The sequence below is a fragment of the Dermacentor variabilis genome, chromosome 8 (assembly GCF_050947875.1).
Source record: "Dermacentor variabilis isolate Ectoservices chromosome 8, ASM5094787v1, whole genome shotgun sequence".
Lineage (NCBI taxonomy): Eukaryota > Metazoa > Arthropoda > Arachnida > Ixodida > Ixodidae > Dermacentor > Dermacentor variabilis.
The window spans coordinates 41,743,221-41,760,251 of NC_134575.1; the positions used below are offsets into that span (position 1 = coordinate 41,743,221).

General features: G+C 44.3%; 1 long non-coding RNA gene across 1 annotated transcript; it reads left to right on the plus strand.

Moving 5' to 3' along the window:
* Window positions 1-2,912: 2,912 nt before the first annotated feature.
* LOC142590130 (uncharacterized) lies at window positions 2,913-15,642 on the plus strand. The gene is made up of 2 exons (XR_012830045.1): window positions 2,913-3,420; window positions 15,527-15,642. It is a non-coding gene; the product is annotated as an uncharacterized LOC142590130 (long non-coding RNA).
* The last annotated feature ends 1,389 nt before the right edge of the window (window positions 15,643-17,031 follow it).

Genomic DNA, 17,031 nt, shown 5'->3' on the forward strand with positions numbered 1-17,031 from the left:
AGTCTCTGCCTCATATATGTCAGCACTGGTAAAATGCACTGATTGTACACCTTCCCATTCAATGATAATGGTAAGTTTCCAGTCAGCAATCGACAATGTCTGCCCTATCCGATCCAACACATCTTTATTCTTATACGAATTTCCTTCTCATGATCAGGGTTCCCTGTGATTAGTTTATCTAGGTAAACGTACTCCTTCACAGACTGTACAGGCTGAGTGACGATCCTAAACTCTTTTTCCCTTGCCCAGCTATCCATCATTATCTTTGTCTTCTATTAGCCTTCAACCACACTCTTGCATTCTCTCTGTTAAGGTCCTCAATTATTTGTTGCAACTCGTCTGCATTGTTGCTGAATAGAACAATGTCATCGGCAAGCGGAATGTTGCTGAGATATTCGCCGTCAATCCTTACTCCTAAGCCTTCCCAGTTTAAAAGCGTGAATACTTCTTCCAAGCACACAGTGAATAGCATTGGAGAGATTGTGTCTCCCTGTCTGACCTCTTTCTTTATAGGCATCTTCCTGCGTTTCTCGTGTAGAATTAAGATAGCTGTGGAAGCTCTCTAGATATTTTCCAAAGTACTTACGTAAGCGCTCTGTACTCCTTGATTACGTAATGCCTCTGTGACTGCTGGTATCTCTACTGGATCAAATGCTTTTTTCGTAATCTACAAAAGCCATATAAAGAGGCTTATTGTACTCTGCGGATTTCTCGATATCGTGATTAATGACATTGATGTGATCCATTGTAGAGTATCCGTTGCTGAAGCCAGCCGGTTCCCTTGGCTGACTAAGCACCAGTGTTGCCCTTATTCCACTGGAGGTTATTTTGTTAAATATTTTCTATAACACTGGGATTAAGCTAATGGGCCTCTTATTTTTCAATTCTTTAACGTATCTCTTTTGTGGATTAGTATAATTTTTGCGTTCCTCCCCTTTTCTGGAACCTTTGCAGTAAATACACACTTCGCGTAAAGAGCCGCCAGTTTTCCAAGCATAATGCCTCCTCCTTCTTTGATTAAATTAACTGTTATTCCATCTTCTCGTGCTGCTTTCCCTCGTTTCATATCTTGCAAGGTCTTCTGACCTCATCGCTAGTTATAGGAGGAGTTTCTGTATCCTGTTCATTAGTGTTTCTAATGGAGGTATCCTGACTCCTCTGGGTACTGTACAGGCCAGTATAGAATCCTTCCGCTGCTTTTACTATACCGTACTGGATTGCTGATATTACCCTGCTTATCTTTCAGTGCATACATCTTGGTTTGTCCTATGTCGAGTTCCTTTCTCACTGATTTCAGGCTGATTTCAAGCAGCAACCCAAGAAGTTTAATGAGACGGGAATCACGCGACTCGTTAGACAACGGGACAAATGCCTAAATGATCATGGAGACTAATTTTAAATGAGATACCCCATTCGTCATATATTCGCACCGGCTGACTTTCGTTTCACTCGCCCTCGTTTATTTTGCAGAACTCCTGCTTTTTATACGTGCTCTCTGTTGCGGCAATAATTTCGGTGCAATTACTCACGATACATGACCCTTGACAGCTGCTCCTGCGTACTACATTGGAACAAATGACAGCGTCAATGAGATTTTTCACTGGTCGCTGCATATGTACAAGAACCTAAACAAGGTTCTTGAATGACAAAGTTTCATTAGAATATTTGTCTCCACCTTGTTAATTTCATGGCCTTTACATTTTTCATATGAACGGCATGCACTGCCTTGCTGGTTTCGAACTGATATATTTCTAAAGTTCGTGTGATATTTTATTTACTCATTAAATAGAGAAAAAAACATGGGAGCATTGATATCGGCTATTTTGGGCAGAATTTTTGGCACATACAAGTGTATTCTTTTATGGAAAAATACACATTTTACTTGTTTTGACGGTGCGTAGCTTTCAAGAATTCGTTTGCAGCATCTTTCAATATGCAAGATGCCGCTGATTCGTGGAAGATCAGCCCCAGCCGATGCGTGCTGTAGTAAGTGACGTAATTGTATAATGTCCGGTTTGGCAGACCTCGCACGTAGACGTGGTCGATGACGCTGCCTCCTGTCGATGCGAACTGACATCAACCGTCATCAACTGTACCCCAGCGGTGGCTGCGTATGGCACGGCCATGCGGGCCCTATCCTAAATGGAACGTGCGAAGGGGACATAGTTCTCCGAGTGTTCATAGCTTGGTGTGCACGGTGTTCTCACCACTTAGTTCGCGATGAAGCGAGAGGCTGCACGAAGGTCAATTCGTTCGCTGTTGCGTGCCCTATCTGGAAAGCGATCATCATGATGGGCAGACGTGCTTCCTCCTTTGGTATGCACAGAAATTCTTACCAATTTAATACAGCGCGGAATTTGCAAACAAGAGTGGAGCAATGTATCACAGTGCATGGAGGTGTTTCGTAAGTGGAGTTTCTGTGAGAGAAAGCGAACTAAGGTATTTAGTTGAATTCTTGTGTTTTACGCGCCAAAACCACGTTTTGATTCGGAGACACGCCGGTGTGGGGAACTCGGGATAACTTTTGACTACTACGGTGATCATTAAAGCGCCCCGATGCACGAGCATGCGACACGGGCATTTTTGGACGAGCGGAGGTATCGGAAAACGGTGTGAAATATATATAAAATGATCATTTCTCTCATTTTCTTAGGTCAGAGAGATATATACGTTGGCAGGTTATGTTTCAAGAGAGGCTGCTGTAAGCCATAAGGCAGACGTGTTGGTACTGCGGCGTGCAGCTCTAGCAATTTGTCTCCGAAGAGCATTGTTACACTCGCAGGTATCCTGATTCGTGAAGGTGCTACTACTTTCGAATATCTCGGTGAATTGTTCTTGAAATAAAACCCATTGTTCAAAGTGCGATAAAAGATGTTTATCTACAAACCTGCCCGTAGGATTGTGGAAATCTTTGCGCGTACGAAACGAAGAGAACAAGAGAAGGACACAAAGACCCGCGCAACGACTTGCACTGGTCTTTGTGTTCTTTTCTTGTTGACTTCCTTCAGTGTGCACAAAACGTTCCACAATGAAGTCAAACCAACTAGCCCGCCTTTCAATCTGACGCCTTTATCAGTTTGCCTAAGAAAGAGAAGAACAGCAAGCCAATCCTAAAGAACGTTTTATTAGAGGTTCATTGTCCCAAATTGAGCATAAATGTCTGCGAATCGAAGTTGTAGCCTCGAGGCTTCTCTCACTCGCAGACTGTAAAGATGGTTCGCCCCTGGTTTTTTTTCGCCGCTCTAGTCACATATTGTCTTCTGTCCCCGTTACAGCTGGGGGGTCCCACATGTGCTCATGCAGGTTATGACTGGCAAGGATTCTATTCCTCAGGACAGTGGAATCAACGAACAACGCGCTTTACTACTCGTACGACAACTCGTACGACTACTCGTACGACTACTAGACGGCCAAGTACACGTAAGTATTTTTAATGCGATTACCATTCACATGATACTACACACACCTTCATCGGACTGGTGATCGTTGTTATTTATCATTTACCGGTCTACTTGGGTTTTTGTGTAGTCCGCGGTATACTATGCAGCACATCGAGCTTCCGTGCTAAGAAAAGAGGGTTCAAACCGAACGGTCGGGCAAACTGGGGCGACAGGGTGTGAAGCACTGGCTATGTGCCACACTTCAATGAAATTACTTTGCACAAACTTGAGTCACTGCGCTTGTGCCGCTCGTCATTGAATCTCCTTGATGTCAGCTTGTAACGGCGGGCATGTGGCACTCATTGCTGGACCACTTACGCCGGCTTTGGTTGACTGCGTATGTTCCCGCGGGTACGTGGCGCTCTTCAATCAAAAATAACTAACCTTTAAAATTAATCCGGTGCTTGGCGGAATCGAACCCGCGTCCTGAATAGTCAGACATTCTTGTATAAATGTACAAATACACTCGCGCCAAGCGCGCTTCGTAGTGACACCTCTAGATGGCAGAGCGTGTCCGGTAAAACAAGCACGAGAGAGCGGTGTGGCTGTTTGCACACCTCACGCACCACACAATACGACGCTGACAGTACAGTGGGTCCCTTCATGACGTGCAAGTCGCGGGCAAAATTTCCGCGAGAAAGGCCGCTCGAGGCAATTTGCGTCTATTCGCGGGCAGTTTTCACGCTCAGAAAAAGTCTTTTATGTTGCACGTATCGAGGAACAAAAAGCTGTATCGGCAGTTTTCGATGTTGCTCTATAATTTTCTCATTGACACTTTTCATATAATTATTATATTTGAGTTGTTCAATTAATTAAGACTAATTGTCTCATCAGACAAAACGCAAAAAAATAACGTAGCTCCGAGTGACGGGAAACAACATAACCCTGGTTTTGTCCGCCTACGTGGCATCTCCACATCTTTAAATCTTGGTGCACGACAGTTGGCACACCCTGTATAGCGTCAGCAAGTACCTTTTTATTTATTTAATAAACACCATCAAAATGAAAAAAATCTTTCGTTATGGTACAGTTCTAGCTTGTTGACTTGCAGGCGTTGTTTTTAGTCTCGCAAAGTTGTTTCTTTGCTATTATTATACTTTTGGTGCAATTAAATTCTCCTCGTCAGTTTTGTCTAAAGAGACAATGACAATAGGCCAACATCGCTTTTTTACGCTTTCGAGCGGCTTTGGACCCGGTATGAGGAATCAATTTTTCTCTCAAGAATTCATGGGTTCCAAGAGAGTGGAGAGTATCTAAAATTATTCCACTATTGAAGAAAAGCTCAGCTAGACTTGACTTAGACAACGTAAGACCAATTTCTCTTACTCCCAATGTCGTCAAATTATTAGAAAGGGTGAATGACACCCTATTAGAATGACAAATTTTATGCAGGATGATACTTTTTTCAGTCGTTGCCAGATTGGATTTCGTCCCAGCCACTCCATATGGTGCGACCATGTAGATTTAGAGAGCCGCATTCAACTTGCTCGCCGCAAACGAGAGTACGCAGCTTTGGTGACGCTAGGTGTATCAAAAGCATACGACTCTGTAGAACATTGTATTTTACTCGATAAGCTTCAGTCTACGAATTTGCCAATATATATAACCGCTTCGATCTATGAAATTCTAAGGGATAGAGAGTTTATTGTTGCCAACACGGTATTTTGACGTGCAAACACAAGCAGATGAGAGGTGCACCACAGTGTTCCGTTCTTTCCCGTATATTAATTAACATTTTGCTAAGCACAATTTCTTTGTCTCCGCAAGTACATGTTTATGTTCATGCGGACGATATCGCATTTTTTACATCCACCAATAGTATGCAATCACTACAGCAGTCGTTGCAGAATTTGTAATGCTGCAGACATGGCTAGATGGGTTATGTATGTCGTTAAATATTAGCAAAGGTGCGGTATTACTATTTGCACTAACTCCACAGATGCATATATCTTTACAATACCGACAGGAAATCGTTCAAGTTGACGAAGTCAAGTACCTTGGTGTAATTTACGATGGCAAGCTCACCTGGCGCAGTCACATTGAATATATTAAAACAAAGGGAGAACGTGTCGTAGCCACACTCCGCCGTCTCAGCCACCACCACTCTGGACAACGTAAGGATAGCTTACTGATCATGTATAAAATGTATTTTCCGCCCACAGAGAATTCGGCTGCGCAATATTTTCCGGCGGCCCCGCCTACAAAAGTAAACGTCTGATTCTTTTAGAAAGAGAAGCTCTACGATCAAGCCTCGGGCTACCCAGATTTGTTGCCAACGCTGTTTTATATCGCGAAGCTCATATACCCACACTAGAGTGCAGATTCCGCATGCTTACGGTTCAGATATTTTAAATAGTTTATTACTTTTTAAGATGTACGCAATATGCATTTATCACTGAACCATCTGAGTTTTTTCAAATTTTGTGGTCGAGAGTCCACAGTCCTCAGCTAGTATTTGTGCAAGCACAGTTACAAAAATTGGATGTGTCCATACGCCAAGCTTGCCATTCAAATGATGCCATAAGAGACCTCAAAATTGAGTCCGAGGACATATTTACAAATCATGTTAAACTATTACCAACGCGAGATTTAATTCATATCTTGCATGGCCATCTACACCCGCACTGACAATGTAATAGCTACTGACGCTTCTGTGTTCATTGAGAAGGCAGGAGAGGGGATCTTCTCATAATCTATTCAATGGACTTACTCCCATCGCCTTCCCGACTTCACACGGATCTAGGTTAGAATTATTATCAATTTTATAAGCATTACGAAAACACACCCAAAATGACCCATTATCTGTTATCATGACTGACTCGCTATATGTATGTACAGCACTTACAGCATCTTTAAATTCAAGAATTCAAAGAACATTTCGTTCGATGGTACCTCCATACTTACGGAAAGTATGTTTGCTTTGGGTACCGGCACATCGTGGGTTGCACTTGAATGAAATGGCCGATTCACTCGCACGAGCATCCCTGAACGGCAGAGGCGTAGCCAGAAATTTCGTTCGCGGGAGGGCTCACGTTGCAGCTCGGTCTCCTCCTTAAGAGAAAGCTTTAGCTCGGGTGCTCGTATGTAAATACATGTAGAACGAGAACTCGTTTTTCTCGGCAACCAATGCACCAAATTTGACGAGGTTTGTTGCATTTAAAAGAAAAACTTAAATTCTAGTGACCGTTAGTTTCGAATTTTTCATTTCGGCTGTCAATTCTTTATTAAATATTCACCAAAATAGCAAATTTTCAGGAATCTAAACTATCAAGTTTAAAACTATGTAACTCAGCAATGAAAAATGATATCCCAATTCTGTGAATTGCACCTAATAGTACATCTACAGCGGACAAAATTTCTATGTTACAGATGAATCTCAAGAAATTAGAATTACGGAAATACGGATTTCGCAGAATCCTTGTACACAACGTAACCAATTCACGTAAGATACGAATTGTCAAAGCAAATTTGTTCGCTTTGACTGTTATAATAGATGCCGTTCACTGAACAGTGACATGTATGCTTGATGCAGAGCTATTAGTTTGTAAACGTCGTGCTTCTATTTTTTGGGGGGTACTTCCGAGTTTTTCAAAATATTTAAACAATGTTCAATATTTAAACAATGGAATCGAAATTCCGCTTCCAACAGACACTAGAATTTAACTTTCTCTCTCAAATGCAACAAATTTCATTAAAAGCGATCCGGGGGTTATCAAAAAGAAGTCTTTCTGCGTTTTACATGTATGCTGAATAAGCCGCGTCGGAGTTGGGCCGGAGCTCAAGCTTCCTCTTAAACAATTTGTCTGCGGATCAAATACATGTATAATAACTGCATTCTCATTGCTAAAGATGCTGCAAACGAATTCTTGAAAGCTACGCACCGTCAAAACAAGTAAAATGTGTATTTTTTCATAAAAGAATACACTTGTATGTGCCAAAAATTCTGCCCAAAATAACCGATATCAATGCTTCCATGTTTTTTTCTCTATTTAATGAGTAAATAAAATATCACACGAACTTTAGAAATATATCAGTTCGAAACCAGCAAGGCAGTGCATGCCGCTGATATGAAAAATGTAAAGGCCATGAAATTAACAAGGTGGAGACAAATATTCTAATGAAACTTTGTCATTCAAGAACCTTGTTTAGGTTCTTGTACATATGCAGCGACCAGTGAAAAATCTCATTGACGCTGTCATTTGTTCCAATGTAGTACGCAGGAGCAGCTGTCAAGGGTCGTGTATCGTGAGTAATTGCACCGAAATTATTGCCGCAACAGAGAGCACGTATAAAAAGCAGGAGTTCTGCAAAATAAACGAGGGCGAGTCAAACGAAAGTCAGCCGGTGCGAATATATGACGAACGGGGTATCCCATTTAAAATTAGTCTCCATGATCATTTAGGCATTTGTCCCGTTGTCTAACGAGTTGCGTGATTCCCGTCTCATTAAACTTCTTGGGTTGCTGCTTCAAAATTCAACTGACTCTTTCACCTCACCGTCCAACACGGATCTAGTCCCCTTGAGCTGTTTCTTCAAATGCTCCAAAAAGTGTAAGACGCAAGGCGACAGGTCTGGGCTGTATGGCAGATGCTGCAGCGTTTCCCACTTGAACATTGCCAGTTTTGTATTAACCACATCAGCGACGTGGGGACGGCATTGTCGTGGAACAAGATGGCCCCATTCGTCAATTTTCCACGTAGTTTGTTCTTGATTGTGATACGCAGCCGATCTGGCGTTTTTCAATAACGAAACAAATTGATAAGCCCTCAAGATTTAGCAAAAGCTATCAGTAATGGCGCCTGACAATCGAAAAAAAAAAGTCAACAACACCCTTCCGGCGGAAATGACGGTGTTTCCTTTCTTGGGGGTGGTGAATTCGAATGGTTCCACTGTAAGCTTTGCTGTCGTGTTTCAGGTTCGTAGAATTGGCACCATGGTTCGTCCCCGATCAAAATTGGAGACAAGAAGTCGTCACCCTTATTGTGATACCGGATCAGATGAGTCAAGGCAGCGCAGTCTTCTGGCCGTAGTTCAAAATCGTTGGCAACCATTGCGCACACAAGAGCGCATAACCTAGATGTTCATGAATTACGGCGTGAACCGAACTGTGACTGATGTTCACACGCTCGGCGACTTCATCTATGCTTATCTTCCGTTCTTGTCTCATCAGCTCATAAACCTTTACAATTTTGTTAGGGGTGATTGCACGATGGCTTTGGCCCGTTCTTGGATCGTCTTTGCAACTTTCACGTCCTTCTTTGAATCGTTTGCTCGAACGCTTCACAGTGGCCAATTAATGCAATATTCAACGTACACGGCAGCCAAACGGCGACTAATTTCTTTTTGGGAAATAACTTCAGCTGTCAAAAAAACCTCAGGACACCACGCTGCTCAACTTCTAGAGCGTCCATTATGTCGCTCAACCATGTTCAACCCAGTGCATGAGAGCATTAAACAACCTTGATGCTCACACCTGCGTGTCACTTTCGTAATAGAGAGATGCCTCTGTGTCACGTGCATGCCTCGCAGATAATGGACCGAACAATTATTGCGCGGGGTGGGTTGGCTTACTTTCATATTACTCGCCTTCGTACATTACAAATGCGAAGATACAGTGGAATATACAAATGCGAAGATACAGCTTCATAAAAGGCAAAAAAGTGTCACTTGATGGAAACAAAGTCCACTGCACGTATACACAAAACCCCGCAACAAGATATTTAAATATACGTATAAGTCTCCAATAAATCTACGTATCTAAAAAAGTCCCTGTATACAATGCGTCAAACAAGGCAAATCAACATGTTGTGCAATCAGAGATTCACAGAATCCTAGATCCCACACCGATTCCATCCACTCCCCCCGAAGTATCGCGCGCGACGGAAGGCGGCGCGCTTGCTCCCCGCTTTTCTCTTTTGCGCACACAAGACTGAGCCACCATCGTCGTGTCACCCATTTCAGCCACCCATCCCCCTCCCTACGCTTTCACTCGCAGATACAGCATGCGGTGCGCAGTCACGATGTTATCGCCCTTCCACTTTATACGAAACATGAGGGCGACGGCGACGGCAGGAATGCGCCTGGAGTGTCCATATAATTGCTATCGCAATACTATACAATAAGACTATCCGGCAACGGAAGCGTCCCGTGGCCCATTACTGTCCGCAAAAGAAGAAGTAACAAAATCGAACTTTCACCATAGGACAATTCGCTGCGCCACAACGTCTTTCTTTTCTCTTGTGGGGCTGGGGCACCAAAATGAAAAAGCGCAAAGTATGTTGGCCACAATCAAATGCCTACTTTGGGCACCTAATGTAGCTACCGAAAGAATATCGAAGAAAACGTGAGATGCTTGGTCCACCGAGAACCATACGCATACTGCTCCGTATCCTATACTGGCGAGACAAGACTTTCCGGAGAGGTTGCGCTCAAGCGAATACTGTGCAATTCGTTGAGTCCCCACAGGGATGGTGGCGAGCGACGATAGTTTCTTTTTCTCGTCTGCTAGCCAGAAATTGCCCAAAACTCTGCCAGGCGAAACTCCACTCGGCGAGAGAAAAACGAACGCGCACCGAAGTGCGCCGCGCGGTGGTCGGGGAGCACCAGTTTGTATAGGTGTTCTGTGGTAACACGAGAAAAACGCATGCACTCCGGCTGCCTCTGCAGCCCGCGGGTATAGGGTAGCGAGGACAAAAAATTGATTAGGCTCAATGTGTCATCGCGAATAAAAGTTGAAGTAGAAAAAATAAATAAAAACGTAGTGACCTTGGCTGACTTTAGTGTCTTGGATGCTTTGGCGTAGGTTAAAGAAAATATAATTTTTTATGGGTTATGGCGGCACAAATGAACCACCACAACACTTCATCTCATCCGACCTCGCTGCTGGCTATGTCAACTTGTATGATAGTGTGTGGATTTGGCTTGTCTCTTTGTACGGTCTGATGTAAGACTTTAGAAACGTCAATGCAGCTTTGGCATCCAATATTTATAGTAACATTAAACTCACAAAGTTCCGCAATTGAAAATCTAAAGCACAACTTTGGAAATGACAATGCACCTTTCACATCAAAAGTTTATGGGAACTTTACACCCATAAATTTCGTAATTGACATCCATGCGCCGCGTAGATTCCGCGGCCTCCGCAAGATGTCGTGGCGAGCCCCTTCGCCATCAAAACGCCCTTGAAACTTCGTGCTCAGATGGGGCTGCTTGGCGTTAAGTGACTCCCGATGTATGGGCACTGCCGCGAAATGAAGCCCTAGTTGGCAAGGTTCACGCTAAAATGTCTTTTCGAGCGGGAAAGTGACATTCTAGAGAAAATTCAGAATGATTTCCGGCACCGGGGATTGCTTGGGTGGGCTGTGCATGGACAGCACGAAAAAATTCCGAGGGGGGGGGGGGGCTGAAGCCCCATGAGCCCCCCCCCCCCCCCCTATGTCTGATGGGGCCCTGCTCAACGGCCCCATCATATCTGTTTTGCCAACATCAGCTTATGTCACCGCGGCTAGGTACAGCAATTTCTATATATCTCAAAACTCTGCTATATCCAGGCTAACACCGTCTTCAGAATTCCACCATCTTGGCTTACCATGGAATAATAATTTGTCTGCTTCAAGGCAATCGGAAGTGTCTTTTACAAAATTGAGATGTTGTATACCTCCTCTAAATTTTTACTTACAGAGGTCCGGTCTCGCTATGTCCCTTCTATGTTCCTTTTGAACTATCGAACATTATTTTCTCTCGTGCCGCCGCTTTCTAAGACAAAGAAAACTATTAGAATACTAATTGATCAAACCTGAGCTATCGCTCACCTCGCCAACCATTCTTTCTTTTAAGGCGACTTCACTGGGATACAGCCACAGGGATGCTTTTCTTGCAGTTTTCAATTTTATTAGAGAGACCAAAAGAGTACCTTGCTGAATTTCTAAAATTATCAATAATTTATATTATATTTTTCTTTACGTTAACTTACTGTATCAAATGTCTTAACAATATTTTCAGTACACTTCTAAATTACACTTCCATAGTCCCACGCACCCCTATATAAATCTTGTTTCGCTTTACTTCTAAGCATACGGAAAACCACCTGCTTCTTGGCAGATCCACCACAGTGGGTATGCGCCGCTGTCTGGGATACGAGACAAGACAAGACGCGGCGCGTTGCAGTACCGGACGCCAGTCTAGTGCTCCCGTATCGAGCGCGACACTGGTCCGATATGGAGGTATAGCACTACATAACGGGTCGCAGTAGCACTAAATTTTCCAATAGAAAACGAACAGCTTTCCCAGGCCGCACGCCGCACATGCGGACACCCTCGATTGTCGCGCGTACGATCTGATTTGTTTCAATAGCGCATCAGTAGCGATCAAACGTTGCTTTCATCATAAATTCCTTTAAGGGGAATATTTCTTTGCCTCTTCCGTCAAATTCCCTGGCGTCGCTGCTGCTGGTTTGTCCTTACTTGGCGAATGACTCATACTTATTATTGTACTTCTATTTGCCTACCCCTATTTTTGTCCCTCCTGCGTTGCCATGTTGTTGTGGTGGTTCCGTCTGTGTCATTCTGTTGTAGTAATTCTGTCATAGTAAAGGCACTACATGGTCATCATGCTTTTGTCGTCACGTCATCGTCATTCAATCGTCATTGTGTCATCTTCAATCTAGCTTGGTCATTCTACTCTATTAATGCCGTCATTGCCATTTTGTCGTTGACCTTCAGGCGTCTTCATTTTAGTGTTGTCCTACCTTTGTCTTCATTCCGTCGTCATCATGCAAGAATTGTCGCACAATAATTAGCTGTGCTGGCTTCTGTCCAACGTGTTGCACGACTACCTGATATCAATATAGTACAAAGACCGGATGTGGGGCTCTCGATGCAGCCCACGGTGGCAGGTAATAAACGTATGCGAAGACGTGCGCTCACCCTCTACGCATTTTCCTTTTCATGCCAGCGTCGTCTTCCTGTCATCGTCATTTCATCATATTTATACCAGTGTTATCACGCCTTCGTTCCAGTGTCATCCTCATTCTCCTGCCTCTTCACTATCTCACGATCACTGTGTTCATAGATTATTCATCGCATCGCCATCTAAGAGCCGTTGTCACCCACCGTCATCGCTACTTAGTCATCATCGCTTCACTGTTGTGATCGCGTAGTTGTCACAGAGTAACCTTAATACCGTCTCGATCCCTTCAACGTAACTTTGCCATCAAACATTCCACTTTGGCCATCGTATTGCCGTCATGCCTTCCTCGAAAAGTCGTAAAGCCGTTGTAGCCATTCCGTCATAGGCATTGTGTCATCATCATTCCAACTTCGCAATTTCGTAATCTAATTGGAGTCCTGTCACCATCAACAAGTCATCGTCAACACGCCTTGGTCATCGCAAGGCCCTATTTATTCCAACTCGCCCCACCATTGCTGTCCTGCCGTCGACGTCACAGAATTCAAAGTTTTATCCACTCTCATCCCATTGTTTCCTTGCCTTCATCGTCGTTCCAGCTCTGGCATCCCATCATCAAACAGTTGTCGACATACCATCGACGCCATTTCACGGCCCACAGAGCGTTGTCGTCATGCCATGGTCGTCACATCGTCTTGATGACATGGTAGTTACTGCAGTGTTATCATGCAGTCGTCGTCTGTCCATTGTGGCCATTCTATTGTCACCAAATGGTCGCAGGAACTCCTCTATCTTCACGTTATTTGTGTCATGTCGTCATCGCCATTCCACCACCATCAACGCGCTGGCACCATACAGAGGTCTTCATGCCATCCTGATTGTTCCATCGTCACATAATTTAAACCGGGCCGTTTGCTGGGAAAACATGCCCATTTGCACCGTAGGGTGCCTACATGCACAACTTTTCTAAGGAGGAACAGCGTCGCCCCCCTCAGGGGGGACGCTGTTCCTGCTTAAGGGCACCTAAGCACTTATGATCTGCAAATGAGAGACTATTACATGTCTCCGAGTGTGTCGATGATTTATGTCGCTGAGTTTAATGCTACTGCGCTACGCTTCCGAAGGTAATATTCCAGCTTCTGAGATCGCAACAACCTACGGTAACTAACCGGCCATATTGCGATCTCTCAGCTGAGTATTATTTGAGGAATGAACATTACATGTAGTGTTATTTTTCGGTGACAGCTTTTCAGCACGATGACACCACTTTGACAAGTATCACCATCGTGTCGAAATTACATTTCCTCATAGAACTCCACTTCATAACATGGATGACCTCGTAATCGTCGCCCGACGGGTACTTCAGGCACGTTGCATCTTATGCATTGTCGTCGTCACCGTCGTCCATCGGCTTCGGTGATGGTGTGTGCGCGTCCCCTACAAAGCAAAAGGCGGAGCGAGCGCGGCTGTAGCTTGTCCGGCTCGCCCCGCAGTTACTCCGCAGCCGCTGGTTCTTCTGTCAAGTCTAACAGAAAGAGCCCAACCACGTGCACGGGCTAGGAGATATTCGTCACTCTAGCCTGACGCAACTGTGGTGCAAGTAAGCGGTAGCACACTGGTTGGCGCGCTCAGCTACAGAGAGGTAGCAATGGTCGTAAAGCAGAGAATCAAAACTCGCCGTGGTACTTTTTGACAGCGGAGATCTTTAAGCTTTTATATCCGCCTCGGAGTGTTACCAGAAATATCAGCCCAGCTGGGCGCCACGTCACGTTGCCTAGAAACCACCTGCAAGAGCACCGTGCCACGTAACATCAACGCACGCCACGGGCGTAGGGCGCAATCGTGACGTCACAGCCGAGTGAAAGCTCAGAATAGCCACCGCGGCCACACACCACTCACCTCCTCTACTCTGTGCCCACATGCTGCTTCCATGGGAAAAACGAAGTCCGGACGCCCGAAGAAGAAGCGGCTTCACAGGAAGAGCGCCGTACTGCAAAGCGAGAAGCGATGCGTCGCGGCCGAGCTGATCTTGAAGACCGCGCCGAAGCTGCGGCGGAGAAGAAGCGACGCCGAGTCGAGCATCCAGAGTTTCAGTCCAGAGAACGCGAGATTCAGCGCCTGAACGCTCGATGTCGCTGAGCAAGCTATACCGGCCTGCGACGGCTCAAAAAATTCAAGCGTGAAGCCATCCGAGACAGCTTAGCAAAGCCTAGGATAGCCTCGCAAAACCTAGAAACAACTTACCCAAGCCTACCATAATTTCGCAAAACATAGAAATGACTTAGCCAGGCCTACGAAAAACTTAGAAAAGCCTAGCATAGCCTCGCGAAACCTACAAACAACTTAGGCAAGCCACGTAAAAGCTAGGTGATCACAAGCTCCGCTGTTCACTCCAGCCTTGCACCACAAGTGCAAGCTGCGCGCGTATTTTTTTAGATTGAGGAATGGCGTTGTGTGCCGTTTTTCTGCTCCGAGTTTCTGAAGAAGGCGGGTTTACACAAGGAGCCAATAATGCTCTCTCATTATTAACGTAATTCTCACCCATTATTAACACAAAAATTTGCTTAGCTTGATTCATATAAAGCGTAGAAGTCACAGATGTTGATCATGACACCGTAATCGCCTACGACCAGCAAGCAATAGAGAGTGCCGTTCACCACAGACACTTCAGCTACTAGGTTGTTATGACGATGACAGTGCGTGTGCAATAGGCGAGAGTGCTATAAAATATTGTGCGAAATGTGTGCACGTGCATATTCCGCTATAACTTCCGGGTCTGAATGCGAAACACCCGAAAAATAGAACGCGAATGTTGCAAACTTGAAGCAAAACAGGTGAAGTTGAGAAGGACGGTTTTTCAACTTCTTTCATCGCTATATATTCCCGCATATTGTTTGCTTCAAACCTTCGTCTCAAACGGGGCGTGCATATTTATTGGATTTAATTACTGTTCTCCGTCATTTAATTTGTACTAATATTTTCGTATTATCCAACTTGAGAAAGGTTTCTCAATATATTGTTTGAAAATTATTTCATCAGACCTCGCTAAGTGGCCGATAACATGGCTACTTAACTTGCCCCAGAACGAAATGAGCTTTGGATTTCTCATTGTGTTTAAGGTTTATTTTTCTCGCTACGAAAACATTTAACGAAATGTTGACACACCGCTTACTTTTTTGCAGCCTCAAGATCTGGAGGCGGTATGTGGGGATGAGAGGATCGAAGTTCTTCAAGAAGTTTACTACGGAAAGCTGTGTGGCAAAGTTAAAGTGCACAACAAAGACGATACCAAACATTGTCCTGGCGTTTATACCTTTATAAGTTGCCTAATTCTTGCATTTACTGTGCTACTGGTGAAGCGCTTGTACCCGGTTTCTCAAAGGGGGGCCAACGCATATCCAGAATATTAATTTGATTGTTGTCTAAAATGTACAGGCGTGTAAGTATTTTGTGGAGGCGATGGCGTCATACGATCATTAACTTTTCTTTCGCGGTGGAATTTAATAGCTCCAACCTGGATTCCATCTCCCCTTCAGACATCAATCTTCTAGACGAGAGAGAAATGTTCTGGCTGTTAAAGAATAGACGTGGATGGATATGCTGAGCAAAGTTAGCAAGCCGGGAATAACAGCTGTTACCAAGAGGCGCTCAGTATGTTAATAATGGCATAATGAACTTGAAAAGATGCAAATAGAAGAGCAGTTTGACATACGTATCTTGGAGTCTTGTACCATGTGCCTAGAGCTGAAAGTTGCAGCGTGATTAAAAAATGCATTCACGGCATACGCTTAAATGAAACGCACACCAAAACGCTCAACAAGAAGAGCTTGTATGGAGTGGAACCATAACCACACTTTAATGAAAGCTATACACCAAAAGAATAGAAAGTTGAACTCTCTCGTAGCACATGATTTTGGTTACACCACAAAGTACATAGGTTAGACAGTAACATTATTGAGAGTCAGCGCTTCAAGCACTATCTTTGTTTTTTTTTCTGCCTACGTCGCTCTATGACAACAGCCTAGAGGCCAATGAAGTAAAATGGTACCGATAAATCTGGCAGGCATTATAGGTCCGAGAACTTACCTATGGGAACGCTGCTCTTAGCTTAAGATCAAGTTATGTCTACCCGGATGAAAGGTGACCAGTGGAATTCAGGATAACTGATACTAGGTAAACAGGGTGATCCCACAAATGAGGCACTGCAGAGGGACCTCCATTGGGCATGTATTGAACACAGAGAAGCACAGCTCACATGACGGAACTCGTATGAACAAGCAAGGTAAAATGTTAGCAGCTAGCGTGAGCAGTCCGCATCTCAAATGCGGGAACGCGGAACGAAGAAAGACTTCAAGAAAGCTGACAACCATGCACAAGGTAATTGGAAGCAAAAGTAGCCAAACCGTTGTCCCAAAGAAGACTGAGTCAGCCGCCCTAATCGTTAGCTCTGTAAGCAGCTCCACTACAATGCACCCCTTTGCATTACCCAGCAAACGTTGCCATAGAACTTAACCAAAGTATACCCAAGCTATGCTCAAGATTGCCCTTCGCTTTAACACAACTGTGCACTGGTCAGTAAACATTTCTTTTTTCTTTGTGCGTCTGGAAGTGGTCAAATTCATGGTGTGAGTTTGCTAGGGAAAATGGTGATGTATAAAATTTGTAGTTCTTCCCGTCAGGTGATCGA